General features: G+C 45.4%; 1 protein-coding gene across 6 annotated transcripts in view; it reads right to left on the bottom strand.

Annotated features, from left to right (window-relative positions):
• The window catches only part of LOC123000541 (focal adhesion kinase 1-like), a 96,120-nt gene that overhangs the window by 74,209 nt on the left and 9,367 nt on the right, over positions 1–12,544 (bottom strand). For 3 of the 6 annotated variants that reach the window (XR_008959464.1, XR_007188561.2, XM_057312807.1), the window contains one exon: positions 5,623–5,752. The exons of the other annotated variants lie outside the window; for them this stretch is intronic. The gene's annotated coding sequence lies outside the window, so the exon portion shown is untranslated. Of the gene's footprint in view, positions 1–5,622; positions 5,753–12,544 lie in introns of those variants that run through there. 6 annotated transcript variants of the gene reach the window in all.

The following is a 12,544-nucleotide window of genomic DNA, read 5'->3' as shown; positions in this document are numbered from 1 at the left end:
TTTATTCGGGTACTGAGTATCTACTACACATACCTGCTATCCTTCCGGAGAACTAGAATTCAAAGACATATGGACCTTGCTTGCCTTTAAAGAGTTTCAACTTTTTTTCACACCTGAGAAAACAAATATTTCTCCTATATCCTCACTCTCCCCAAAAGATGAAAAGTTCACCAGGGGCTTACAGAACTTTAATAGTCCGGCTATCACTAATGGATATGGAACCCAAGACCTGATGACACTTGCTTGACATTGTACGCATTGTGTAATATGAAAAGAGTGCCGGCTTGGGTATCAGGACACCTGGTTTCTAGTACTTTAGAATTACTCTTTTTGAAGAAGAGGAAATCCCAACTCCTTGATATGACCTGTTGGTCCCTGAATGATCAAGCCCAGTCTGACTGTCATGCTATCTCCCGTGAATCCTACAAAGCAGCAACATTAAGCCATTTTCGGTGTACAGAACAACCTGTGCCCTCCTCGACACCTCCTCCACCTGGACCTTCTTCCCCGGGATGACCTGGACGCATGTGCGGTGGGAGCCGTGCCCTTCCCCCAGGTGAGACACCTCTCTCCTGTCCCCCTCAGCACGCCTTCACATGACACCAGTATCTGTGGAGTGGCTGACAAATGCCATGCACGGCCCCAGGACACAAGGCAATAGACGAGAGAGACGCAGGACTCTCCGGTGGTGGAGCTTCCCGTGCAACAAACTAGAGCGGATGTTAAATCTGGCCTGTCAGTGTCTTCCTCCACCCAAGCAGCAAGATTCTGGGGACAACGACAGCCTAAGTTCTGCAGCCTCAGCACCGCCATCCCAGACAAATATTTAAAGCACTATTAAATAAAACCAAAGTGAAGGTCAAAAAGCCCCAGTGCCTGCAGCAGGTGAGTACCATTTGCTCTTTAAAAGCCCTCTTTTTCTACTGTCGTTGTTTGTTTGTTTGTTTATTGCCTCTTGTCTGTTAGGAGTATAAACCTGAAAATGTCATTCAGGGAAATCTTGCGAGTCCGCTGGAACTGGCTTTATTCTCCTTACTAACCGCAAACACAAGACAGCCCAGTTACTCCCCACGTCTGGTTTCTGTTCGCCACTCTATAACCAACAGCGCGCACTGGACCGAACACCTAAAACACACGATCAGAACACATGCACTTGATGCGTGAATGAACTAATGATGAATAAATGAGCGTATACACTGGCTTTGAGGGCCTTATAATTGCTCCTCACTTTAGTTTCTATTTTAAGGAGAATTCAAGCAGATAGCAACACCGCATTTATCAACACTGGACCTGCTGGATGTCTGCCATTGGAACTGCGGGCAGCTTAGGGCCACGTCCAGCATGGAACTACTAAAATACAAGCATAACAATTTGAACTAGTTCAACTAGGGCAGAAAACTAGGTATTTCCCCAATCCTATAATTAAAATGCTTAAATTCTTTTGCTCCAAAGAAAAATTAAACTTGGCTCATTATACAATGAAATAAATTGCCAGCTCCTTGAAGGTATTTGTAAGATGGACAATCTCTACGTTTCTGGCGTAAGTGGGGACATTTATACGTACACGGGGTCCTCAGGCTACTCTGAACTCTCTTCCCCCTAACATGCAAATGAGAATTTCCCACCAGTCACAACACACTCTGAATCTATGCTTCCTGAACAGGTAACATACTCCACACGATCACTTTGCTTCTAATGGTCTCGTTTCAGTGCACAGTCCAACCTGGACAGTCCCTGACACCCACCTCTCACTCACCCGGACAACACTGACAACCTGCCATCTGCGGAGGGTGTGGTGTCATAGCAATCTCTCCCAAGTGCTTTACAAGCACCAGCTCTGGAATCCTCACAGCCCTAACTGATTACTACTCTTGTTCCATTTTGCATGTGAGAAAACAAAGTCCAAAAAAACTTAAGACATTTTCCAAGGTCACACAGCAGACAAGGGAGAGAGAGATCAGGCATTCAAACACCAGCTTACCTTAGAATCACGATGCTATTCTGGCTTCCCAAGTTACCCAGATCTTATTACTGTTAAAACAATGGACATGATTTGGGCTTTCCAAAGCAAACATGACAGAAAGATTCTTTCTGAAGCTGACTAACAGTCAACATGACACACTGCCATATTAGAAGATCTCTGGCTTGAATTAACCATGCAGGCTGAGCCCCTGGCAGGAAATGGTCCGCTTGATGCTAACTGCCAAATAAAGCCCAAAACCACTGTTTCTCAATGCACAACATTCTAACCATTTAAATTATCTGTGAAGGTCTCTAATGTCCAAAATATATAACCACTTCACACAGGTGTCCCTTCCTCTAAGCTCAGTGTACCAAAGGTTTCTGCACTCAGGCAAGCCGTAGTAACCTGTACTCTGAAGAACACAGGTCAGAAGAAACTTTCTGAAAAACCAAAAATGTATAAAGAACGCAAACATGATTATGAAAGTTATCTGGGCAAACAAAAGCTTCTTTACGCTTCAAAATAATTTTCTAGTCAAACACATTCTAATACTAGACAGTGGAGCAGCTCATAGGTCATAGGTCACTGCATCCCATTCATCTGTGTGCCAGCGCATGGAACAGGGTCTGCGGTCCAACCGGTAGTAAGCTACTGATGATGTGAATACATTAGGGAAATGAAGAGGCAATATTACTAATTGCTGAAAAACCGGTATTAGGAACAACAACAACAACAATAAATCGCCCGTTCTACATGCAGAGTACACGGTGAATACCAACTGCTTGCACTTCTTAGATACGCTGGTCAAACTCATCAGGGAATAAGATTAGCTTTTAAATCCCCACAACAGAAATAACTACATCACTGGGAACTGTATTTGCTGAACCTCAGGCTGATTCTTCTCTAACTAGCCATGTACTAAGAACTATGTTCTGTCACATTTGTCAAAGAGTTATGATAATCTCCACTTAACAGATAAGAAAACAGATTTAGAGCTTAAGGAACCTGGTCAACATGCAGGGAATAAGAATCGAATCTGAGGTTCAAAGCAAGACCTATCCAACACCCATCCTCTTAACCACCATTCTGTTCTACACTGTAAATAATATCCATAGAAAATTCCACTGCGCAAAGGCTCATTAAAAATACGAAAGAAACACTATTCTACTCAAATTAATTAATAGGCACAGTTAACATATTCAAGACAAGACAACGCTTCAATTGTACACAAATGAACGAATGGGCTACTAAGGTATACCTAAGGGTCATTCTGTCTACCTGAGAGAGGCACCAAAGGAAGGACCCATGAACCAAATGCATGCAGTACTTAGCAGGAAATCTCCTGCAAGGCCTGGGAGTGGTAAGTGATCAAGAGACACAGTCGTGCGGGCATCACTGGCCTCGGTGGAACTGGAGATCACTACCTGGACAAATGGAAGCAGTTTGCAAAGCGAAGGGTCCCAGATCTAGGTAAGGAAGACGAAGCACATTCCCTCCTGCCTCTCCTAGAAAGAGCAACTAGGAAGGCTGGAAAGAGTAACTGCAGAAGCTCTCTGACCACTCTGAAAAGTAAACTGGAGCAGGGGGATTAGGAAGCAAGACTGGATTTAAACCACGACCAAAATCAGCAGATTTCAATACAATGGAAAGTCTCCTTGCATGATATCCTAAATGGGGAGGGCACACCCCAAACTTATTCAGCATAGGAAGAACCAGAAAAGCGTCAATTCCCGTGGGAGGAGAAAATCAACACAAGCCAATATCAAGAAGGGAACAAATATGACAATCAGCCCAGAGGGACTTTAAAACAACTACTGTACAAATAATTCCACAAACAAGCATACACACAACATACTCGATATCGCAAATTCTTCTTTTCCTTTTCTCTCTTAAACCCACTGGCTCTGGCCCCCACCACTCCACGAACTTCTCCCTCTAAGACTACCAACGACCTCTGCACTGCTCAATCCAATCATTAGAGCCCAGGGCTCGTCCTTTCGACAACTGACAAGAGCTGATCTCCCACTCATGTTCTCGTGATTTTCTTCTTACCCCACCGATGGCTCCCTCCTTCCAGAGTCGCCCAGGGCTCTGTCCTTTCTCCTCTCAGCTATGCTTACCTCCCAGGCAAGCTCATTCAAATGCTGCTTCTATGCTAACAAAGCTAAAACTTGTCCCTCCGGCTCAGCCCGACTGCCTGGCCTTGCGCTGGACTGACCGCTGTTCACTCTGCACCGCAGCCCCACCGCGGCCTGCTCCTGCGCATCACCGAGACGGCAGAGCTACTTCTCCCAAAACCCCTTCCTGCTACAGCTCAGGGCGGCGGGCAGGGAACGCTAATAAGAGGCAACGTGGGCAAAATGAAGAGAAACATCATTCTCTTCAACTCTGCCAGCCCTCCCAGAGGTAGGGATGGATTCTAATTCCCCGTACGACTAATTGTCGAGAATGGCCCGGGTTTTCCTGACCAAACCCTGGCAGGTGTACTCTCTGCCGGGCCTGCTTGTAGGCTCCTTGGGGAAGTGGAGCATCACCGAAGAGAACTCAGTGAAACGTCCGACACCTCCAAGCCCAGGTGCTGACTGGCCCGCCCCCTCCACAAACCTTCCTACACACAGCCTTCTCCGTTCACGACAACGTCCGCCTTCCAGCTGCTGAGGCGAGAAACAACGGACGTCATCCCTGCCGCCTGTCTTCCTCCCACATTCCCCATCCGGTCTTGTCAGCAAGTAATGTTGGTTCTTCCCACAAAAGAGGCCCAGACGCTGTCCCCTCGCCATCATGCTCACCAACACCATCGTGACCAGAGCCACCATCCCTCACCGAAATGACTACAGCACTCCGGAACAGGCCTCCCCGCTCCCAGCCCTGCCACCCTAGCATACACGCTCACCACGGCAGACCGATTCCAAGCCTAGATCAGACGGCATCGCTTCTCTGCTCCAAACCCTAAATGGTCCCTCATCTTACATGGATGACAACAGAGAGTCAGTGAAGGAACGAGGCGAAGGACTGAGCCAACAGGTGTTCCCCACACTGCTAGGCTGTTTGTTCAAGGGGTCAATGGGACTGAAGAAGGGGCCTCTGAGGGCAGTCAGTGTGGAACTGCTGGTGAGAACACTTTTAAAGATATTAAGAAAACCCTGATTTAATACAACCTGGAGTAGAATCTGCTAAGACACATTATAACTGATGACAGTAAAAATATCTGCAGAGCAGAAAAAGGGTTAGCTGGAAAATTTACAATGATGAAAATATAAGTTGCTTAAAGCATTTAAACTATGGTTATTCAGTCTATCATTCATGAGCAGGAGCTTTCTGGAAAGTATTCGAACCCATCATGTGTTACTGAGCCAGTAGTACCAACGGCAACCTCATGACATAGCCTGACTTGTCCTACCACACTGCAGTTCAATGGTTTGTGCAAGGCTCTGTTGTGACTTTTCAACCGCAGAGCCAAGACTGAAATCTACTTGAAAAAGACCCCCCCCTTTACTCATCACTATTACCAAACACTGAATTGCTTCGGAAATTAGCTTTTGCTCCTACATGTTAACATTTCTTCATGAGCTCAGCCTAAATTGACAAGGCACAGCAGCGCTCATATGAGGGACTTCGGGCAGTGAAGGCATTTCAGTGGCTGCAAGCATCTTACTCACAAGCAACGTCCGACGCGGCCACACGGCTCCCCCGCCGCCACAAGTTAGAGCAGCGCCTGCTGACTCACTCGGAGGAGCGTGCAACTCCTGACCTCAGGGTGGAGTTCACGCCCCACGCTGGGCATAGCGGCTAATTAAAAATGAAAAAAATTAAAAGTTAAAGAGAGAAGTGGATTTATGTCCCCACACAAACGTGTAGCAGATGTGTTTTGAGCTCAAACTACAGTTCCAGCGGCATTTCTCAAACCTCAATGCAAGTACAATGAAAATTCACGTATCTCAAACCCACTTCACCGAGCAACTGAGGCACTTCCATCAGACCATCAATCGGAGAGAGGAATCTGCGCTGTAATGACGTGCGGAAAGGCAAACATCAAAAAGAATCTAGTGGAATTCTATCGATGTCTGCCAAACGATGAATACACTAAACTGAAATGATATGCTCCCGAACTGGTATCAGTGTGCAAGAGCACCTACGAGTATGCAGACACTGTCAGAGATGACATCTGTAACCTTCCGTGACGATCAGCCCCGAGACTGAACATTTGTCATTGGTTGTGATGATACGGAACACTACCTGTGAGCTCCAATTACAAAACATGTTATCCAACCCTCCCCCGAAAAAAAATTCCATTCTTATTAGACCTGTATTAAAATATATATACATACTCAACTATTATTTGAAATTCTGTCAATAAAAATTTTATAGATATTAGTGTTCTCTCCTGTTATGTAAGTACTTACATAATATCCTTCATTTTGCCTCTTAGTCTGCAAAACCTAAAATATCTACCATCTGCCCCTTCACAAAGAAGCCTGCCGATCCGTTTCAGTCATCTTCCCCAGATCTTCTGACCACAGGTACAGCTAAGGCACATACCACATATCTTTAACTTCTCAGCTGTTTTTTTCTTTTTAACTTAAGTCTGTCATTTTACCTTTATTCCTTATAAATTTTACCTTGTTGATTTTAGCACTTCATTACAACCTGTCGAAGTATTTTCAAATCCTGATTCTAAAAATGAACGGTCTCCCAGCATTAACTCCTGTTCTTTACTCAAATTCTTGATGAAAACATTACGACAGGTGTCAAGTATGACACACTTCTGGAGACATCTTCACTTGGGTGCAGAAATTCTGGTATTTTAGTTTTGTGGCAAATTACACTACATGTGGTTGCAATGTATCTTCTACCTACAAGCAGTAATTTCTTTTCTTTTTTTTTGGAAGATTTTATTTATTTATGTGACAGAGAGAACACAGCAGGCGAGTGGGAGAGGAAGAAACAGGCTCCCAGCGGAGGAGCCCGATGTGGGACTCGATCCCAGAACGCCGGGATCACACCCTGAGCCGGAGGCAGACGCTTAAGGACTGCGCTACCCAGGCGCCCCAAAAGCAGTAATTTCTTGAACTCCCTAGTAATGACAGGAATAACAATTTACTTTCTAGGCTGTATGCAGGAAAGGATTAAGCTTGCCCCAGGGAAGATTTGGCCATTGCCCAGCTCCTGGGAAGTCACCTCTGAGCCTTTGGAATCCCCTGCCTGATAAGGCGGTCTTTGTTTAGCTGGGGGCCTTCGGCCACACCAGACAGTCCATGCTAACAATTTGATTTCTGGTGGAGCCTTGCGCCACACACGACACCAGTTTGATCTCCAGAGGGACTGGAGACTAAACTCAGCCATGTAGGCAGTGCCTATGGGACAACCCCCAATACATATCCTGGACACCAAGGCTCAGGTGAGCTTCCCTGGTTGGCAGCATCGGTGCTGGGAGAAGTCAGCACACCTGCACTGCGAGAGGACAACTAGAAGCTCATGCTTGGTCTTCCCTGGACTTCGCCCGGTGTGCCTTTCCTTCACTGACTTCTGTCCGCATCCTTGCCCTGTAATAAACCATAACCATGAGGATAATGGCTTCTCGCAGTTCTCTAAGTCCTTCTAGTGAACCACGGAACCTGCAGGTAGTCTTGGGGGCCTCCCAAACTCTAGGTCCTGATGATTTACAACGTCCTTACAGCAACACTACAGCAGTGTTCTTTCAGCACGAGGAGATGCTAGTTTAAAATGCAGGTGACAGGGGCGCCTGGGTGGCACAGCGGTTAAGCGTCTGCCTTCTGCTCAGGGCGTGATCCCAGCATTATGGGATCAAGCCCCACATCAGGCTCCTCTGCTGGGAGTCTGCTACTTCCTCTCCCACTCCCCCTGCTTGTGTTCCCTCTCTCGCTGGCTGTCTCTGTCTCTGTCGAATAAATAAATAAAATCTTTAAAAAACAAATAAACTAAAATAAAATAAAAAATAAATAAAATGCAGGTGACAGGCGTCCACATCAGCAATGATCATCCAACATCTCTGTGGGATAACACCAGGCATTTGCATTAAAAAAAATTTTTTTTTTGAGAAAGAAAAAGCCAGATCACGAGGCGGTGGGGCAGGAAAGGAGACTCCACACTGAGCACAGAGCCTGACACAGGGCTGGATCTTATGACCCTGAGATCATGACCTAAGCCCAAAACAAGAGTAGGACGCTTAACTGACTAAGGCACCAGGCCCCCCTGCCTGCATCTCTCATATACTCTCCTTGGTGATTCTTACATACACTACTTTCAGGACCACTGACGTACCCAAAAGCTTCCTGAGGCAGTGACCGTCTTTTTTTTTTTTTTAATTTACTTACTTACTTACTCACTTATATAATCTCTACACACAACGTGGGGCTCAAACTCACAACCCCAAGATTAAGAACCACATGCTCCACCCACTGGGCCAGCTAGGCACCCCAGGACTGTCTTCTTTTTAATGAATCCCCATCAGGACAAGATGCTCAAGAGTCAAGAGTGACTCAGGACAATGCTCTAAATCTGGTAGAGAAGTGAGAACAACTGGCATTATTAGTCTTCTAAAACTTAGACTATATACACGTGTGAGATTTGTTTTGTCATTCCTCAAATATCCAAGACAATGTAGAAATAAATGACTGAATGCAAACCACAAGTTACTTGGATACAGTGTGAACAACGGATTCAACGGTGTCCATTTCTCACCCATTTTTCAATTACATCCATTTTTTTCAATCTCCTGACAGTTAATAGGAAACCTGAGTTTTAGAAGCTGTCTTCATACCCTTCTCATCTACTAAAAAGATCACCCGTGAGCTAAAGGTCAAGACAGCTGAGAGAATCTTGAGAGTTCTCCTCTGTCAGTATCAAGGAGCCATTTACCCAAGGAGCCTTACCCTGTTATTTCTTCCTCTCTACAGTGGGAGCCCCGGACCAGCTGATCCCTAAATTTAGATCAACCTCTAAAACCCTAGACTACCTAAAACAATAAAAATAAAGGAGGCAAACACCCAGTGGAAAAGTTTAGAATTTCCAATGAAATAGTTGAAAGGGCAGACTCAAAGACGAAAATCAAACATCAACTCTTCACCAACCAAATCATCAACCGTCACCCGACAAAAATTAATTCATATGTAGACAACTTGCATTTAAACTAAGTTACTCCTGCTACCTCTTTTATCAAGTCAATTCCTTAGGACACAACTAATGTATTTTTCCCAAAGCAGAAAGCAAAGCTTTTTTTTGCCAGGACACAGCCAAGGAGACGCCAAACTTTTTACCTACACTGGAATCACAATTATCCCCAGCCTGAAATCTTAAGGGTGATATTTTAAACAGCCTAGGGGTTTTCACTTCTAACGTCTACACCACCACTGAATTCCATCATTTCTTAGATCTTTGCCATTCATGACACTTGGCCCTTAATGGAGGTCACAGTCCTGTCAACAGGAAAAGGGAAACTTTCTCAGACATAAACCCATTTCCAAACGCTCCCCTCTAAGCCTCAACTTCTATAGGGCAGCCATATATCACCAAAAACAGCAAATCTCTGCACGGACTGCTATAATCTAGAGTCTGTAATTCCTAAATTACATATAACGCTAATGTCAAACACGAACCAATCCAGTTTAGACTCCAGGACACCACATTCATCTGCCTGGTGCGAACATAAACCACCAGCTGCCCAGTTCCTCCTGCATCTGTTCACGGAAGAGCTAACTGTAACAGGACGAGTTAGGTACTGTCTTACAACTATTAACTATCAACGCACTTCTGAGCGGACAGAAAAACTACACTCCTTTTTGGAACGAACACAGCTAACTAAAAGTGACACTGGTCCATCTCTTATAGCCATGGGACTGTTAAGATATTCCTAATAGTTTATAAACTTTAGCTTCATCTCATGTACAACAGCATGTTGAAACATCCATGCCAACGAGAGTCCCAAACTCTCCTGGCTGGCCTTCTATGTACAAAAACCGGGCCTTGTTTTGTCTCTCGGAGGCCAGGGGAGACATCTGCACTGCTGGCTGGTAGACCTCGGTTGGTACAGTTGGGCTCAGGTGACAGCTTCATGGGCCTGTGTTTTATGTAGCGGTCTGGGATGTATGACACTTAGAGTAACAGTCCTGTGATTTGGATGCTTAGCTTTCCCTTACAGCCTCACACCCGGGCAGAGTGTCAGACATCCACAGTCCAATAACAAGGAGTGCCCCCGCCTCGGGCTGGGCTCACTTTTGATAATGGGACGAAAGCCCAAGCATCCTACCCCAGGAAAACAGCTCATGTGCATACACACAATTCTGCGTACTGCTTCTGGGGTTCATGGACCTAGGAGACAGCATTTCCTCCTTAAGAAACAAACAGTCTGATCAGTAAGCACTTAAAAACAAAAAGATCTTCATGGACTTTTCACCAAGGGAGAAATCTGGGAGCCATCCTGGAATTGCTCTGGACACCCCCTCTCTCAGCCCTGGCTCTTCATTTCCCAGGTCAGAGCCTGGAGACTGGCTGAGAAACAGGCTTCAAATCACCCTCTCTCCAGTTCCTCAGTCACGCCCTTAATTAAGGCCTTCTTCACTTGTGTGTACAACGTAATTGTAGAATTAAAAGGACACAGGCTGTTAGATTGGACCATCTGAACTTTGCCCATCACTTTACTAGCTGGGCGACAGACACCGGGCAGCCATTCCCTTAATGACAAAGGCTTGGCTCCTCTCCCTTCTGAAGCGCATGACTGCAACAGCTCCTTGACCGACCCTTGTACTAGTTAACCACCCGCTTGCCATAGGAATCTGCTCCCGTCAGAATCAACCACACGCTGCTCTGATCTTGTCAATAGTATCAACCCTACCTCCTTCTCGACCCAACCCTTTCTGTACTCCTAAACACTAGTAAAAACATCCAGTCTCACAGACCCCAGCCTCTCCCGCCTCTGCACCGTTAGAGCGGGCATGTCCTCCACGAGGCCCTGCCTGCTTCCCACCTTCCACTCTCTTTCTACAGATCCCTGCAGACAGCCAGACCTGCAGAGGTCACGGCATCTGGTCCACAGCCAGTTTCTGTATGGTTCTGGGCTAATCAAGGTTTTTACCCTTTTAAAGGTTGTTTAAAAAAAAAAAAAGGCAGCTATGTGACAGGCCCTATGTGGCCTACAAAGCCTGAAATGTTTACTATCTGACCTTTAACAGAGAAAGTTTGCTGACCTCTGAGCGTGACCGTGACGGGGACATGCCCTCCAGGTCCTCAGAGCACTCTGCTCTGGCACTATCACTGTAGGCATCACACTGCACGCTGACTGCCTCACTCCCCTCCTGTCTGTGCCCCCGGGGGCTGACACTACACCAGGCACAAGACAGGTATTTAATACTGTTGACGCCTCAACAACTGGGTCCACGTATACACAGATTTTTTTTGATACATGCCGCATAGTAAATGTAGTTTCTCATAATTTTCTCAACATCCTCTTTTCTCTAACTTACCTTTTTATAATACAGTATATGATACACATACAAAATATGTGCTAACTGCCGATTCTCAACTATGGGGAAGGGTCCGGCGGCCCGCACTGTTCAGGGGTCAACTGTCCTGGCACTTTACATGTGTACACCATCCCACATAGTAACTGCACGCAGAGCTTCAAAGATCACAGATACTAGAGTTTATATAGACAGTATCAGAAGTCACGTGACTAAAGGCAACGCACCAGTATTTGTACCTCAACCTCCTGTTTCCTAGTTAAGATGCTCTTTCTACTAAAAAGACCTGCGTCTCTACACAAACTATGATACCTAGACATCTTTGATTACTAATACCTGAGACTTTAGCTAAGGGTAAAATTTAATTTTTGACTCGCTATTTAATTTTGATAATTTTTAAATTACTGCTACTTTTTGTAAATTAAAGAAAAAAGAAAGAAACAGACACCCTAAGGAAGCACTAGGCAGGTATTTGTAAATTAAATATCAGTACTTAGTGGTTTTCTACTCAGTGCACCACAGCCTCCCATGATCCCACCTATACCGGTCTGAGAACCCACACCACCTTAGAGACAGGCTCCATGATACGCCTGTCAAAGAGGCTCAATCCTCTGTCTAGCTGTTCCTGCTCTAGGCGGACTTTGGAAAAAGTCAAGAGTCCGGCCAGCACTGTGTAAGAGAACGCTCCATGACGATGAAAATGTCCCATCTCTGCACTGTCCGAGGTGGTAGCCACTAGCCACACCTGCATACTGAGCACCCAAACTGGGGCTAGTGTGACTGTCAAACAGAACTTTTCATTTTATTTAATTTTAATTTAAAGAGCCACACACAGCTAGCAACGACTACAGGAGACACAGATCCAAGTCTAGACTCCAAACACTGCAGTGAAATAAAACACACTTTTCCCTGTATCCTTAACTACAGGCTATGTTATCTGGCCCAATCATTCCCCTGAAAAAGACTAAAAAAGATGGACAGAATACTTTAAAATCTTAAAATCAACCAGAAACTGACAAGACAATAAGGAAAGAACAGGCCAAAATTAAAGTGAAATCAGGAACCCAAAGAGATGAACAAGCACAGAAACCACCTCTGCCCTGCA

The sequence above is a fragment of the Ursus arctos genome, unplaced genomic scaffold (assembly GCF_023065955.2).
Source record: "Ursus arctos isolate Adak ecotype North America unplaced genomic scaffold, UrsArc2.0 scaffold_16, whole genome shotgun sequence".
Classification (NCBI taxonomy): Eukaryota; Metazoa; Chordata; class Mammalia; order Carnivora; family Ursidae; genus Ursus; species Ursus arctos.
The sequence above is the reverse complement of the archived record's forward strand: the minus strand, read 5'-3'. Positions and strand labels throughout refer to the sequence as shown.